Here is a 12,290-nt window from a genome sequence, read left to right as displayed (position 1 = left end):
AATGAAGAAATTTTCTTTTTAAAGCAGAAAAAGGAGAAAGGTCCAGGGAGACTCGACGAACGCTCTCAAGCTGCGACCGCCATCTTGAAACTCCCCCCCCCCCCCCCCGGCCTTCCATATATTCCTTTAAAAATATATCTTTATTAAACCAGCAAACAGCAAAATTATGACAAAAACAGGGCATCAAAGAAAGGAATACAATTCGATCATAGTAATACACAGCAAGTCTCAACAGCCATACAGGGTGTAAGCCATTCCTGGTACAGTTTTTAAGCAAAAATACCCTGCCCTTCTCCCATTCATCACTGCTCTTCTTTTTTTTTTTTTTTATTTATAACCATTAAAATTTTTACAAGCAATAAAACAACTTGCCAGAAATACAGAGAAAGTAATATATAGGAATTATTTCAGTCAGGTAATTCTATTCTCTTCCTTAGACCACTAAATAGGGAGAATGAAACAAGACAAGGAAATCAATTAAACAGTAAACAGGAAAAAAAAACGTGGTATTACCCTGATTATCCCCAGATATTACTCGTCTAACTCATTATTCCACATTGATCATCTGGTTGGCTTCTTCAAGGCCAATATGGTGTACAGTCAAATCATTTCATTAAAAACATACTTATTGTCCAATATTAGTTAGAAATAATAGATCTGATTACATTATTTCTCTTTTAAAAACCATAAGTTATTTAACAATACATATACTTAAGTCTCTAATTCAGATCCCACTGATTAAAGTAATCCCAGTTTTCACAGGCTCCACTCTTTTTAAAGTAATTGAGGAAATATTTATGAGGAAAACTTTAGGAGTCATACCTGGAACTCTGGGAAAAACAATAATCTCGATATTACATCATCTATAATAATGTTCATTTTATTATTCAAAGTTTCTGGTCTATTATCATTTTCAAGATCATAACTACTTCTTGCTCGTGTAGAATCATTTGTTATATCAATTTTTCACTCTCAAAGGGTTCAGTTAAATTGTCCATGTAACTCTCTGATAAAATTATATCTGAAACAAAATGATTTACTGCCACCGTTAGGTCCCGAAGTGCCTTCCAGATGGTATTCAATGTAACCTCCACAGGAGCCAAAAACTCCAAGTTGATTTCTCTTAGGTGTTTAGGAGTGGTTCCGCCGATTCGAGTTCTGCTATAAACGTCCTCCGTTTCAGCATATGCCTCTAACTCACTCCTCCACTCCTTTGGACATGGTGATTGAATAATTTGGGAGCGATGGAGTTGTTTTTTCCAGGTCCAAGAGCGTTGACGCTCCTTCGCCAGCGCTAATCAAAGGACTCGCCAACCCTTTCATCTGTGGGCAGTTCGTCGCGCAGCAGTCCCGCACTTGCTGCTCAGGGGACAAAACGCTGGCCATTGGCGGCTGACCGCCGGTTAGCCCCTTCCTCTCAGTTAAGGTAATTGCAATTGCAAAGAGGAAATTTACGTAAAGACGACAAAACTTCAGAGGGCAACTGTCACACTTCACACGAAACACTGGATAGTGAGCCCTTGGGCTACTGCTGAGGGCGGCAGCGGCAGGAGGAACACCCACCGGAACAGAAGCCACAGCAGGGAGCAGGAAGATAGTCCACGAACCCAGCAGAACCGGGGCCAGGCAAACAAAGTCAATGTCCAGCTCCAGGCACGGGTTCCAAGGCAGGCGGCAAGCAAAGTCAAAGTCCAGGCCCAGGCAAAGGTTCAAAGGCAGGCGGCAAACAAAGTCAAAGTCCAGGTCCAGGCAAATGTTCAAAGGCAGGCAGCAAACAAAGTCAAGGTCCAGGTCCAGGCAAAGGTTCAAAGGCAGAAACTGAAAGTAGCAGGGAAAGCACAGCAACAAACAACCGCAGAAGACACACCTCTGAGGACCTCTGTTGCAAGGCAAACTAGAAACACTTCCAGGTGGTTAATAAAGGCCAACAGCCAGGGAGTTCACCAGGTACGGAAACAGCCGAGTTCCAAAAAGGCTCGAGACCAACTGGCAGGCTAGAAAATCCAGACCAGACCGGCATGACTTCTGGAACCGGGAAAACCATCAACAGACAGTCCATTGCGACCACCAGGTCTGACCACCAGGGGGCGAGATGAATGAGAGCATGATACCGGGGCAGAGTCATAACAGCAAATGGGCCGTTGGGCATACGAACTTCAGGTCGCCATCTTACCACTCTCCCAGTTTGGGACGCTCTTTGTCTGGTTTCTCCTCAGAGGCCTGTCTGATATGGGTAACCCTTCAGCCTAGCCCTCTCAGTCATTGAAACACAGAAGCCCCTCCACCACTACAAGGTGGTGTCCCTTCGGGGGGGCATCACTGCTCTTCTGGCTAATGGAAGATGAAAATAAAAACATAAGATATGGGATAAGCTCTTGTCCTGGGTTGAGCTCCAGGATGAACAGTACTGACCATGTCTCTTGGACAGACCAAGGAATCAGGGAGGGAGGGCGAGATGCCAGACTATGGGGGAAAAGTAAATGTAAGAGATGCTAGACTGTGGGGACTGGAGGGTAGAGAGGGAAGGGAAGAGACAGAGGAAGAGATTCCAGACTGTAGGGAACGGACAGAAGAGAGCAAGAGAATTATCGGGTGGGGGAGCAGAAGAGAGTGACAGAGAGATGATGGACCTCATGGATGTGGGCAAAGCAGAGGGCAGAGAGAGAAAGTGTTGGGCAAGGAGGGCAGACAGATGGGAGAAGCTGGACCCAGGAATAGATAGGGACACAAAAGGAGAATGCTGGGCATGGGGGGAGCACTGGAACATGGACACAGGAGTGACGATAGATGAGGAGGAGGTAGGGACACAGGCAATGCTGGACACTGGGAAAATGACACAAAGGGGTGATGCTGAACATGGGAGCATAGACAAACAGGAACAATCCTGGATGGGGGGGCAGGCTCACAGAAGGGCACTGCTGGATTGGGGGGGGGGGGGGACGACTATAAAAGGAGAATTCCAAAAATAGGGAGAAGGATATGGACAGAGAACAGACATGCTGAAACTTGGCGGAGGGGGGAAGGATAGGGACACAGAGGGAAGATGGATGATGTACACTGAGAAAGAAAAAATGCAAATAGACAGGAGACACTGTCAGGGGTTAAGATAAGACAGAGGAAAAAAGAAACCTGAGACTGAGACCAAAACAATTAAAAATATAACGTGACCAGTCAACAAAGACAGAAAAATAATTTAACTTTCTATTTATTGATTAGAATTTGTTCATTTTTTGAATACACAACTGCCAGAGCTGGTGTTAGACATAGGTGGAGCTCAGTGGAAAAATCTGGAAGGGGACCCCAAAGTCCACTACCAAGCTGTGCCTTCTTCAGTGTCAGGCAGCCATGGGGCTCTCTGTGGCCAGGAGGGTCAAGAACAATTGCTCTGCTTGCATCCCTTCTAATACTATCCCCGATGTCAGCTATCTTTATATTTTACACAACACAGGGGGAAATGCATCTCTTTCTATTTCTCTGATGTTGTGCTACCTGCAAGGTCTGGTTTCTTGGGATTTCACCTTAATTTCTTTCTTCATATTTCTTGTTTATGGCCAGTTATTCTGTATTTGGAATCTGTGTTTTGTGTCTTTAACCGAGACCAGGTATATTTTTAGGATGAATTTTCTATTTAACTATCTGTAATAATTTGACCCGTGGCCTCAAGAATGGCGCTGAGGTCGGTTCATGCCCGGACTCTGGTGAAACTTCCTCCACCGACGTTGAAGGAGAACCGGCCTGAGTGGCAATCGATACTGGAACTGTAAACGGCGCAGGTGTCAGAGGCTGCACCATGGGCTGGGGGCCAAACAGGACTGCAGTGGAAAGCATAGTAGGCACAAGCACCCCTGATACCAACGCACACCGTTGCGTAAAGGCCTCCAAAAGCTCTGGGAGCAAGGCCAGGAGTCACTCGTCGAGAGTCACCACCAGTAAAGGGCTGTGGGGCCAGTGCAGGCTCAGGTTGCCTAATCTCCTGGGGTGTGGGAGTAGGATCTCGGCTGATGGGAGACATGCACACCAGCACCTCTTGAATGGAAGGGGAACACTCCTCCCGGCACCGACGTTTCTCGGAAGCCGGATTTCTCGACGTCCTGGAGCTCCTGGCACCATGCGTTGAAGCTCAGTGTCGGTGCTTTTTGGCCTTCACCCGATGCACCTCACCGAGACTCCTTGGTGCCGACGAAGAATCCTCACGACTCCTCGGGGTCAGGTCCAACCATGGTCGGTCCCAGGGGACCTGCACAGCAGGAGACCTTGAGATAGGTGGAGACCCACTCAATGCTTCACTGCTCCCCATGTGTCGGGGTCTCTGAGCAGCCATCCCTACCTCCACTCTCCACGTTGATGCCTCCCTCGATGCAGTCCTGCTCCGGGTCCTTCCGCGTCCCGCTCTGCATAAACAGTAAGTTGCATCAGCGTGGCAGAGGGAAGGCCCCAGAGCAGGACGTCAGCGCTGCGTCTGCTATGGCGCTGCCTGACAGCAACTCTACAAAGTGTAAGCGCTGCCGCAGGGGTGGGAGACTAAGGTGTAGGAGCAGCGCCAACAGCATTAAATGCAAGTGCTGCGACAGAGGTGGGAGAGGGTGAGGATTGGAAGACACGGACTTGGCTTCTGGGTAGGCCTGGACCCATCCAGGCCCACAAGTAGCTACGCCCCTGCTCTCAAGGCTGTGAATCTATGCACCCTGGCCTGGCATTTGGCATCATGAGCCATCGGCATCAATGAAGTTTATGACAAATCCTTCCTCTTCCGGTGGGACTCAGATGACCAATCTCTATGGTCTCCATTAATTATCGATGTCAAGGGTGAGCTAGGCATTGTCAATGCTGATGCATCCCCAGTTTCAGATGCTGCCCTGAGACCCATGGAGAAACCGATGTCTCCGATCCTGAAGCCAATGGACCGGACATATCACCACCAAAAATTCTTTTGCACTACTTTTCACAACCACAAAGACCTCTTTTACAAAATGAAGCATTACAGGCACCAATCAAGGTTATATGTGAAGGATATAGTTCTTTTGCACCAGGTGTACTTCTTAAATAGCTAACATGAAAACAAATGGCTCAATTTTGTCAAAACCAATCCAGCCAACAGCCCAAAGAGATCAGTGGAGGCCTATAAGGGAAAAGGAGGTGTGGGAAAGGGCGGATCATGCTACACGAAAAGGATCAGTCAGGGAATGCCTGGGAGAAACAGTAGGTTTTAAGGTAAGGGATGCCAGTCCATTTCATCCAGAATGTATACAATGAACGATAATAATTTCAAAGAAAATACAAATAAAGTTTGATTGAGAACTTCCTATAATCATGTTCACTTAATGGGTATTAATTTTGACATTTATATAAAGCTCCACACCAGAATGCATTTGTATAATTATGGTACAGCCAGAGACCCCCCCACTGGAATGGTGGCGGGCCCAGTCATAGAGCTCAGGCCATTACAGACCTTGGCTGAGTCAGAAATCTGATGGCTGACATAACTGGGAGCTTACTGGAAAAGTATGGCCTAGTTTGTAGCCCGGATTGAGGCCTAAATAAGCTAAATTAGGAAAAGTTAGGTCAATAGATATGGAAACAAAATGGAGGATTTCAGCACAAAATGGAAGCCGTATCTGTTACAAAGTGGAATTTTCTCTAATGTAAGTTAGAAAAACAAGTTGAGAAATGAGACTTTCCTGTGAGCAGGATTGTGGTCAGCCATGGTGTGAGAAAGGAAAGGTGTAGCTGGATGCAGGGTCTTGCTTAAGATTTGTGGTCAAGCGAGCTAAAGACAAAACCATGTTAGCAAGATAGAAGCTACTCATTAGCATGAGCCAATCAGTGACAACCATGACATTAGCATAGATCCAATCAGGTATATCTACTGTCATATTATCCATATCCTGAGGGCACCTATAAAAATCAGGGTATTTCCTGGTTTAAGTTACAGAGAAAAGAGTTGCCACTCTCTCTCTCCAAGGGAAACCAATGTGTCCAGCAGAATTGACAAATTACCTAATTGCTTTCCCTTGTAAAACCTCTAATTGGTAAAAGAAATTATAAAAGATTAGGAACTAATTAACACCTGTTTGCAGCTGGATTATTATATTCCTATAACTAATTGATTGTACGTGCCTGTTGTCAATCACTGATTTGACTTGTACCTTGACAAATAAACTCCTCATTCCAAATGATGATTTGTGGACTTCACTTAATGATGAAAGGCTGTAAGTATAAATGCTTTTGCTGTATCAGGCTATCTTTCTCTGCATTGTATAACTTGTAATCTAAATCCAGTTTGTCATAAGGCTAGTATCTTTTCCTTAGACCTAACATCTCCCTTAGTGGCAATTCCTTTTAGAACTTCACAACTCCTTGATTACCCCAGTACTAGTGTTATTTAGAGATGGAGTCAGATTTAAGGTCACTCCAGCCTTCTTGGGGGTCTCTGAACCCCTCAATTCACAACACATTATAATAAAATTGCATACAAGTTTCATGTCTTTGTAAGAAGAAGGAGCAAGCACCTAAGTAACAAAAAATAGGTGCCTTTTCAAAAGCCACAAGGAGTCCAAGGGGCCCTTTTACTAAGCAGTTAGTGTAGCAATTGGCATGCACCGTTAGAATTAACAGCAGTTTGCGCTTAGTGCATGCTAATTCCCGCATTAACTGATAAAATGCAGAGTAGGGCAGAGACCACACAGAATATTTTAATACCACTTCAGCTGATGGTGTTGTGTACCTACATTATCTGCAGTGCACTTAGCAAACGCTAATTGTATTTTCTCCGCTTTAACTGTATGGTTTGAGAAGTAGGATAATAAATACTATTTCCCTGCTTCCCAGACTAGTACTCCAACTACTAGATCTCCACTTCTCCCTGTGTATTTCAGAATGCTCGATAACAAATCAAACTGAAAACTGAACTAGCCCAAATTGTTCATGCACCATCATTAGAGCAATACATTCTCAGACTCTCTCTGTTAATCTTGCAAGTATTAATACACATTTTGTAGTCTACAATAATGATTTGATGTCAATTTATTTATTGGTATCCTTTAACAATTCAAAACAATTATACATTTGATCAACTTGCATACCTATGTCTCAAGCCAAATCAGATTATAACTAATAAATATGATTAACCTATAAGGTTCCACCTGTCTCATCAGTTCTAAATCAAAAAAATGTACAAACTATACTTCAGTAGATGTTGCTGATCAATTAATATAATCAATATTTCAGAAATTTGTGTCAAATTAATGTTCAAAAAGTAATACTATTACATATTACATGTGAGAGGAGAATGAAAGTTGAAAATTACAATGTGACAATCTTCAAGAAACTGAAATCACAATTCAGCACTCTAATCTTATTTCTTCTCCATGCCAAAGCTGTAATATTCAGGAAAAATATTTTCAAGTTCTACATTAAAACAATCTAAGTGTCAAAAGAGCATTGTGTATCAGCAAAAATTCACTGGAAAGCTTAGAACTGATTATATGAAAATACTGCTATACATATAGATATAATTTCTCAATTACAAATAATGTTTGAATATTTTGATTTTAGTACTAGGAAGACAATGAAATAATTACAAAACAAAATATGGAAACATCTTGAATTTTTTTTTCAAACAGCACAAAATACTTCAGCTTAGCATATTTAATTTACTCAACTGTTGCCATTCAAAATGAGAAAATTATAATTTTAGGAAAAAAAGTGCAGAGTACCTCATAAGGAAACAAGTTATAAATTTAGCTGATTTACCATTCAGCTTCCCCAATGGCTTTTGAGAACACATAGTCTTTTCCACCGAAGCTCATGACACCATCTTTCAAGTAGAATTTCCATTTGTTTTTACTTCGATGGATCTAGTAGAAAATTGAAATCCATTCCATGGAACACAGGAACATATTAAAATGTATTAGAAATGAACTGAATAGTTTATTTTCAAATTCAGGCATAGGGCCCCATTTACTAAAATGTTTACGCTTTATGTCTGCAGGGGAAAAGCTCAGTAAAGCAGGCCCTTACATTATTAAGAGGGCAAAAATGAAAGCCATCACCATGTCTAAAAACAGTATTTTATCCACAGAAATGGGTTTCTGGATTACTGCCCACCCAAAAGGGCAAAAATGTATATATTGTTTAACCACATATTACCTTACTAGTACTGAGGGGGGGGGGGGGGGGGTCAACTTTTATTTGTAATTGTATTACAACAGAAAATCAAGATACAAAATGAAAGCCACCACAGTCAGTAAGTATAATACAAACAAAAGCCAAATCCCAACTCCCCATCTCTCCCTCTCCTCCCTCAAAATAACCCATGCACTTAGTTCATTAATCCCCAAATGCATGCAGGTAAGCTAAATTAGCTACAAATAACCCTTCCATAAAAGTATATATATAACTAAGGGGCCTGGTTTTTTTTTTTGTTTTTAAATTTGACAAGAGTGTGAAAATATTGCTAGTTATTTTTTCTCTTGTTAGTGCTATTGCTGGGATTACAATGATCACTAAGCAGCTTGCATCCTGCTGCATGTCAAGCCCTGCTATGCCACTACTCCAAAGATATAGCTAACATACACTGCACCCCTGCTCTTCACCCTTAACCTTAACATACACTGCACCCCTGCTCTTCACCCTTAACCTTATACTATCACATGTGCCCCAAAGTATATTTCCACTAGGTCACACCACTGCAAACTGAAGCAGGAACATCCATTTTTAAAAAAAATCATTTTTTGGTTCTAACAGCCACAGTATGAAGAGGAAATTTATCCTGGTCTTTCAGATCTTGCTTTGACTTCAACAGTTATGTATAATTCAAATTTCTTAGCAATGTGTATGACAGTTCAAATTGCTAGTTAGAAGTATTTGAATTATCTTTTTCTTTTTTAATGTTCAGAAATCTGCTTAGAGAAACACATGGTTGTAGAAAGTAGAGCGATCATAAACAGAGATTAAAAGGGTCAATAGTAGGATTTCTTCATCTGACTAATGGAAGACCTAGGAGCCACTAAAATATTTGATTATTTAAAAAAAAAAAAAAATATATATATATATATATATCTATATATATATATCTGTTAAAATCAGCAGTTAAGGCAGTTTGAACAGGCGTGAGGAAGGTAGCTCCACAGACTGCTCCTGTATTGCCAGGTCATCATGGTGAAGTGCAAGGGAAAGAGCTGTTCCTACTCAGCAGAAAAGGCTGCTTCCCCAGGCTTGATCCAGCAGATGTTGGAGGGCTTCATGTTTCCTTTGGCAGATCAGAGATCTCATGAGCTGCAGAATGCTGGAGGGGGCCATTCCAAGCGTTCTTGACACCACCTTCAGCCTCGAGAACCACGTGACTCGCCCTCAACCTGGAAGTGTTCCGCTCGAATCGGCATTGATAGGAGAGTTGGATGCCAAAGATGCTGCTATACCTCTTTCCAGAGCTGGAACACCATCAGGCGAACTTTCGGGCGATGGGAGGAGCGGGGACAACCAAGTGAGTCTGAAATGGGGGCAGCAGGTGGTCCCAATGTGGTATCATGGGGCAAAGCAAGGCCTGGGCTGTCTGGAACTGGTATCAGGAACCTCCCTCAGCTGAAGAAGAAACCTGACAGCATTACTTTGGAGGAAATATGGAAAGTGGTACATGAAAGTTCTTTGATGAATAGCTTGGACTCTGTTTTGCCTATTCCTGAGCAAGTACAATCATATATTAAGCAGTGTGGGGATTCTGTTACTGGATTAGACAAACTGGTAAAGAACACCAAGAAATTAGTGGGGGAAATAGTCTACTCAGGTGACTCATATGAAGGACAAAGCAAAGCTATGTAGCTAGAGTTCTCTGAGGACAGCAGGCCAATTATTCTCACATCTGGCTGACATCATCCGATGGAGCCCAGTGTGGATGCTGACTAGCACATACAGTAAAAAAAATTCTAGCAAGTGTTCCACCATGCATGCACTGGTGACTTCCAACCTGACACCCGAGCATGGGTCTTCCAGTGAGGTAAAAAAGCAAAAGGTTTATAACTAAATACAACTCCTAGGAGAGGAGAAAGGGTATGTGAGAATAGTCAGACTGCTATCCTCGGAGAACATTTATTTATTTATTTATTTGCATTTGTATCCCACATTTTCCCACCTATTTGCGGGCTCAGTGTGGCTTACAATACAATGTGAATGATGGAAGTACAATTGGCTACATTATGATTATGGGTTACATTATGAAGGGTAATAGAAGACAGAGTAAATTCAGGATATCATTTGGGAATAGAACAGCGGAATATATGGAAATACAATTGGTTGCAGTACGCTTATGGGTTACATTATGAAGAGTTATAAAAGACAGAGTAAATTCAGGATATCATTTGGGAATAGAACAGCGGAATAGAACAGTGGTGAGTTGGGAGGGGACAAAACAGTATCGAGAGAACATAAAGGTCTAGCAATTTTATCTGTGGGTAGGATTTTAAGAGTGGTGAGAATGCGGGAGAGGAGACTTCAGAAGAGAGTGTATTGGTGCGTATCTATTGGTTTGTATGGGCTTCATGTGTTTTGATCCTTGCTGTAGATTTTCTCAAAGAGATAAGTCTTCAGTAATTTGCGGAAGTTGGTCAGTTCGTAGATCGTTTTCAGGTTGCGTGGTAGTGTATTCCAGAATTGTGTGCTCATGTATGCGAAGGTCGATCCGTGCAGTACTTTGTATTTTATGCCTTTGCACTTAGGGAAATGGAGATTGAAGAAGGTTCGGGACGATCGTTTAGCGTTTCTGGGTGGCCGGTCTATTAAGTCGGACATGTATGCAGGGGCTTCACCGTGAATGATTTTGTGGACTAAGGTGCATACTTTAAAAGTGATGCGTTCCTTGAGTGGTAGCCAGTGTAGTTTCTCCCGTAAGGGTTTTGCACTTTCGTATTTTGGTTTTCCAAAGATGAGTCTGGCTGCTGTATTCTGGGCTGTTTGAAGTTCTCTCAGTATTTGTTCTTTGCATCCTGCGTACAATAGTCCAGGTGACTGAGTACGAGTGATTGCACTAGACTGCGGAAGACAGATCTTGGAAAGAATGGTCTAATTCTTTTCAGTTTCCACATGGAGTAGAACATCTTTTTTGTTGTGTTGTTCGCATGAGTTTCGAGTGTTAGGTGGCGGTCAATAGTGACTCCAAGGATCTTTAAAGTTTCTGAGATTGGCAGATTTAGTTTAGGTGTGTTAATGGCGGTAAATTTATTCATGTTGTATTGGGAGGTAAGTATGAGGCATTGAGTTTTTTCTGCATTTAGTTTCAGTCGGAATGCATCAGTTACAGGTAAGTATCTTTGCTTTCTCAGAGGTCAAGCAGGCCTTCCTATTCTCACACCTAAAAATCTCTAGCTACCAGGTTCATCGAAAACAAGAAAGCTAGGCTGAGTCACAAAACATCAACACAAACTATACACATTCTAGCTGTGTAGGTGCAGCATGGAACAGAATAAAACAGGGCCTAGCAGAGTGCAGTTGGATTCTAGACACCGAACAAAATCTGCAAAACTGCCTGTCCGAACTGACTGTCAAGTCGGGTATCCTGATCAAAACAGTAGTCAGAAATGAAAGTGTGGAATGAAAACCACGTCACAGCCTTGCAAATCACCTCTATGGAGGCAAACATCAAGTGGGCTACTGACACTGCAAACCATGACAGGACCCTCAAGAGTCAGCCAAGCCTAGGCATAAGCAATGGAGATGCAAATCTACTATCCAATTTGAAAACGTGTGTTTGCAGATAGCCACCCTCAATCTGTTGGGAGTCAAAAGAAACAAAAAGCTGGGTGGACTGTGTATAGGTTTCAGTCCGCTCTAGAAAGAAGGCTAAGGCTCACTTGTAGTCTAAATTATGCAGTGCGCATGAGGTTTTGGAAAAAATGTTAGAAGAACAACTGACTGGTAAAGATGGAACTCCGACACTACCTTAGGAAAGAACTTAGTGTGCATGCAGAGGACTACTCTGTTGTGATGAAAATTTAGTATAGCGTGGATGAGCTACCAGGGCCTGGAACAAAATGATAAATGGGATGGAACTCCTCTCATATGAGAAAAGGCTGAGGAGGCTAGGGATTTTCAACTTGGAAAACAGACGGATGAGGGGAAATATGATAGAGATCTACAAAATCTTGAGTGGTGTAGAACGAATAGAAGTGAATCTATTTTTTACTCTTTCAAAAATAGTACAAAGACTAGGGGACAATTAATGAAGCTACATGGAACCACTTACAACAAATAGGAGGAAATATTTAGCTCTGGAACTCGTTGCCAGAGGATGTAGTAAC

The 12,290-nt window shown here is 42.5% G+C and overlaps 1 protein-coding gene across 1 annotated transcript in view; it reads right to left on the bottom strand.

The window, feature by feature from the left end:
• Window positions 1-7,712: 7,712 nt before the first annotated feature.
• The window catches only part of GTF2A1L (general transcription factor IIA subunit 1 like), a 185,966-nt gene continuing 181,388 nt past the window's right edge, over window positions 7,713-12,290 (bottom strand). Inside the window, exon 10 of the mRNA XM_030195835.1 lies at window positions 7,713-7,856. The gene's annotated coding sequence lies outside the window, so the exon portion shown is untranslated. The remainder of the gene's footprint in view (window positions 7,857-12,290) is intronic.

Source organism: Microcaecilia unicolor, chromosome 3, assembly GCF_901765095.1.
Source record: "Microcaecilia unicolor chromosome 3, aMicUni1.1, whole genome shotgun sequence".
Lineage (NCBI taxonomy): Eukaryota > Metazoa > Chordata > Amphibia > Gymnophiona > Siphonopidae > Microcaecilia > Microcaecilia unicolor.
Note: the sequence above shows the minus strand (reverse complement) of the source record. Positions and strands in the feature narration are given on the sequence as shown.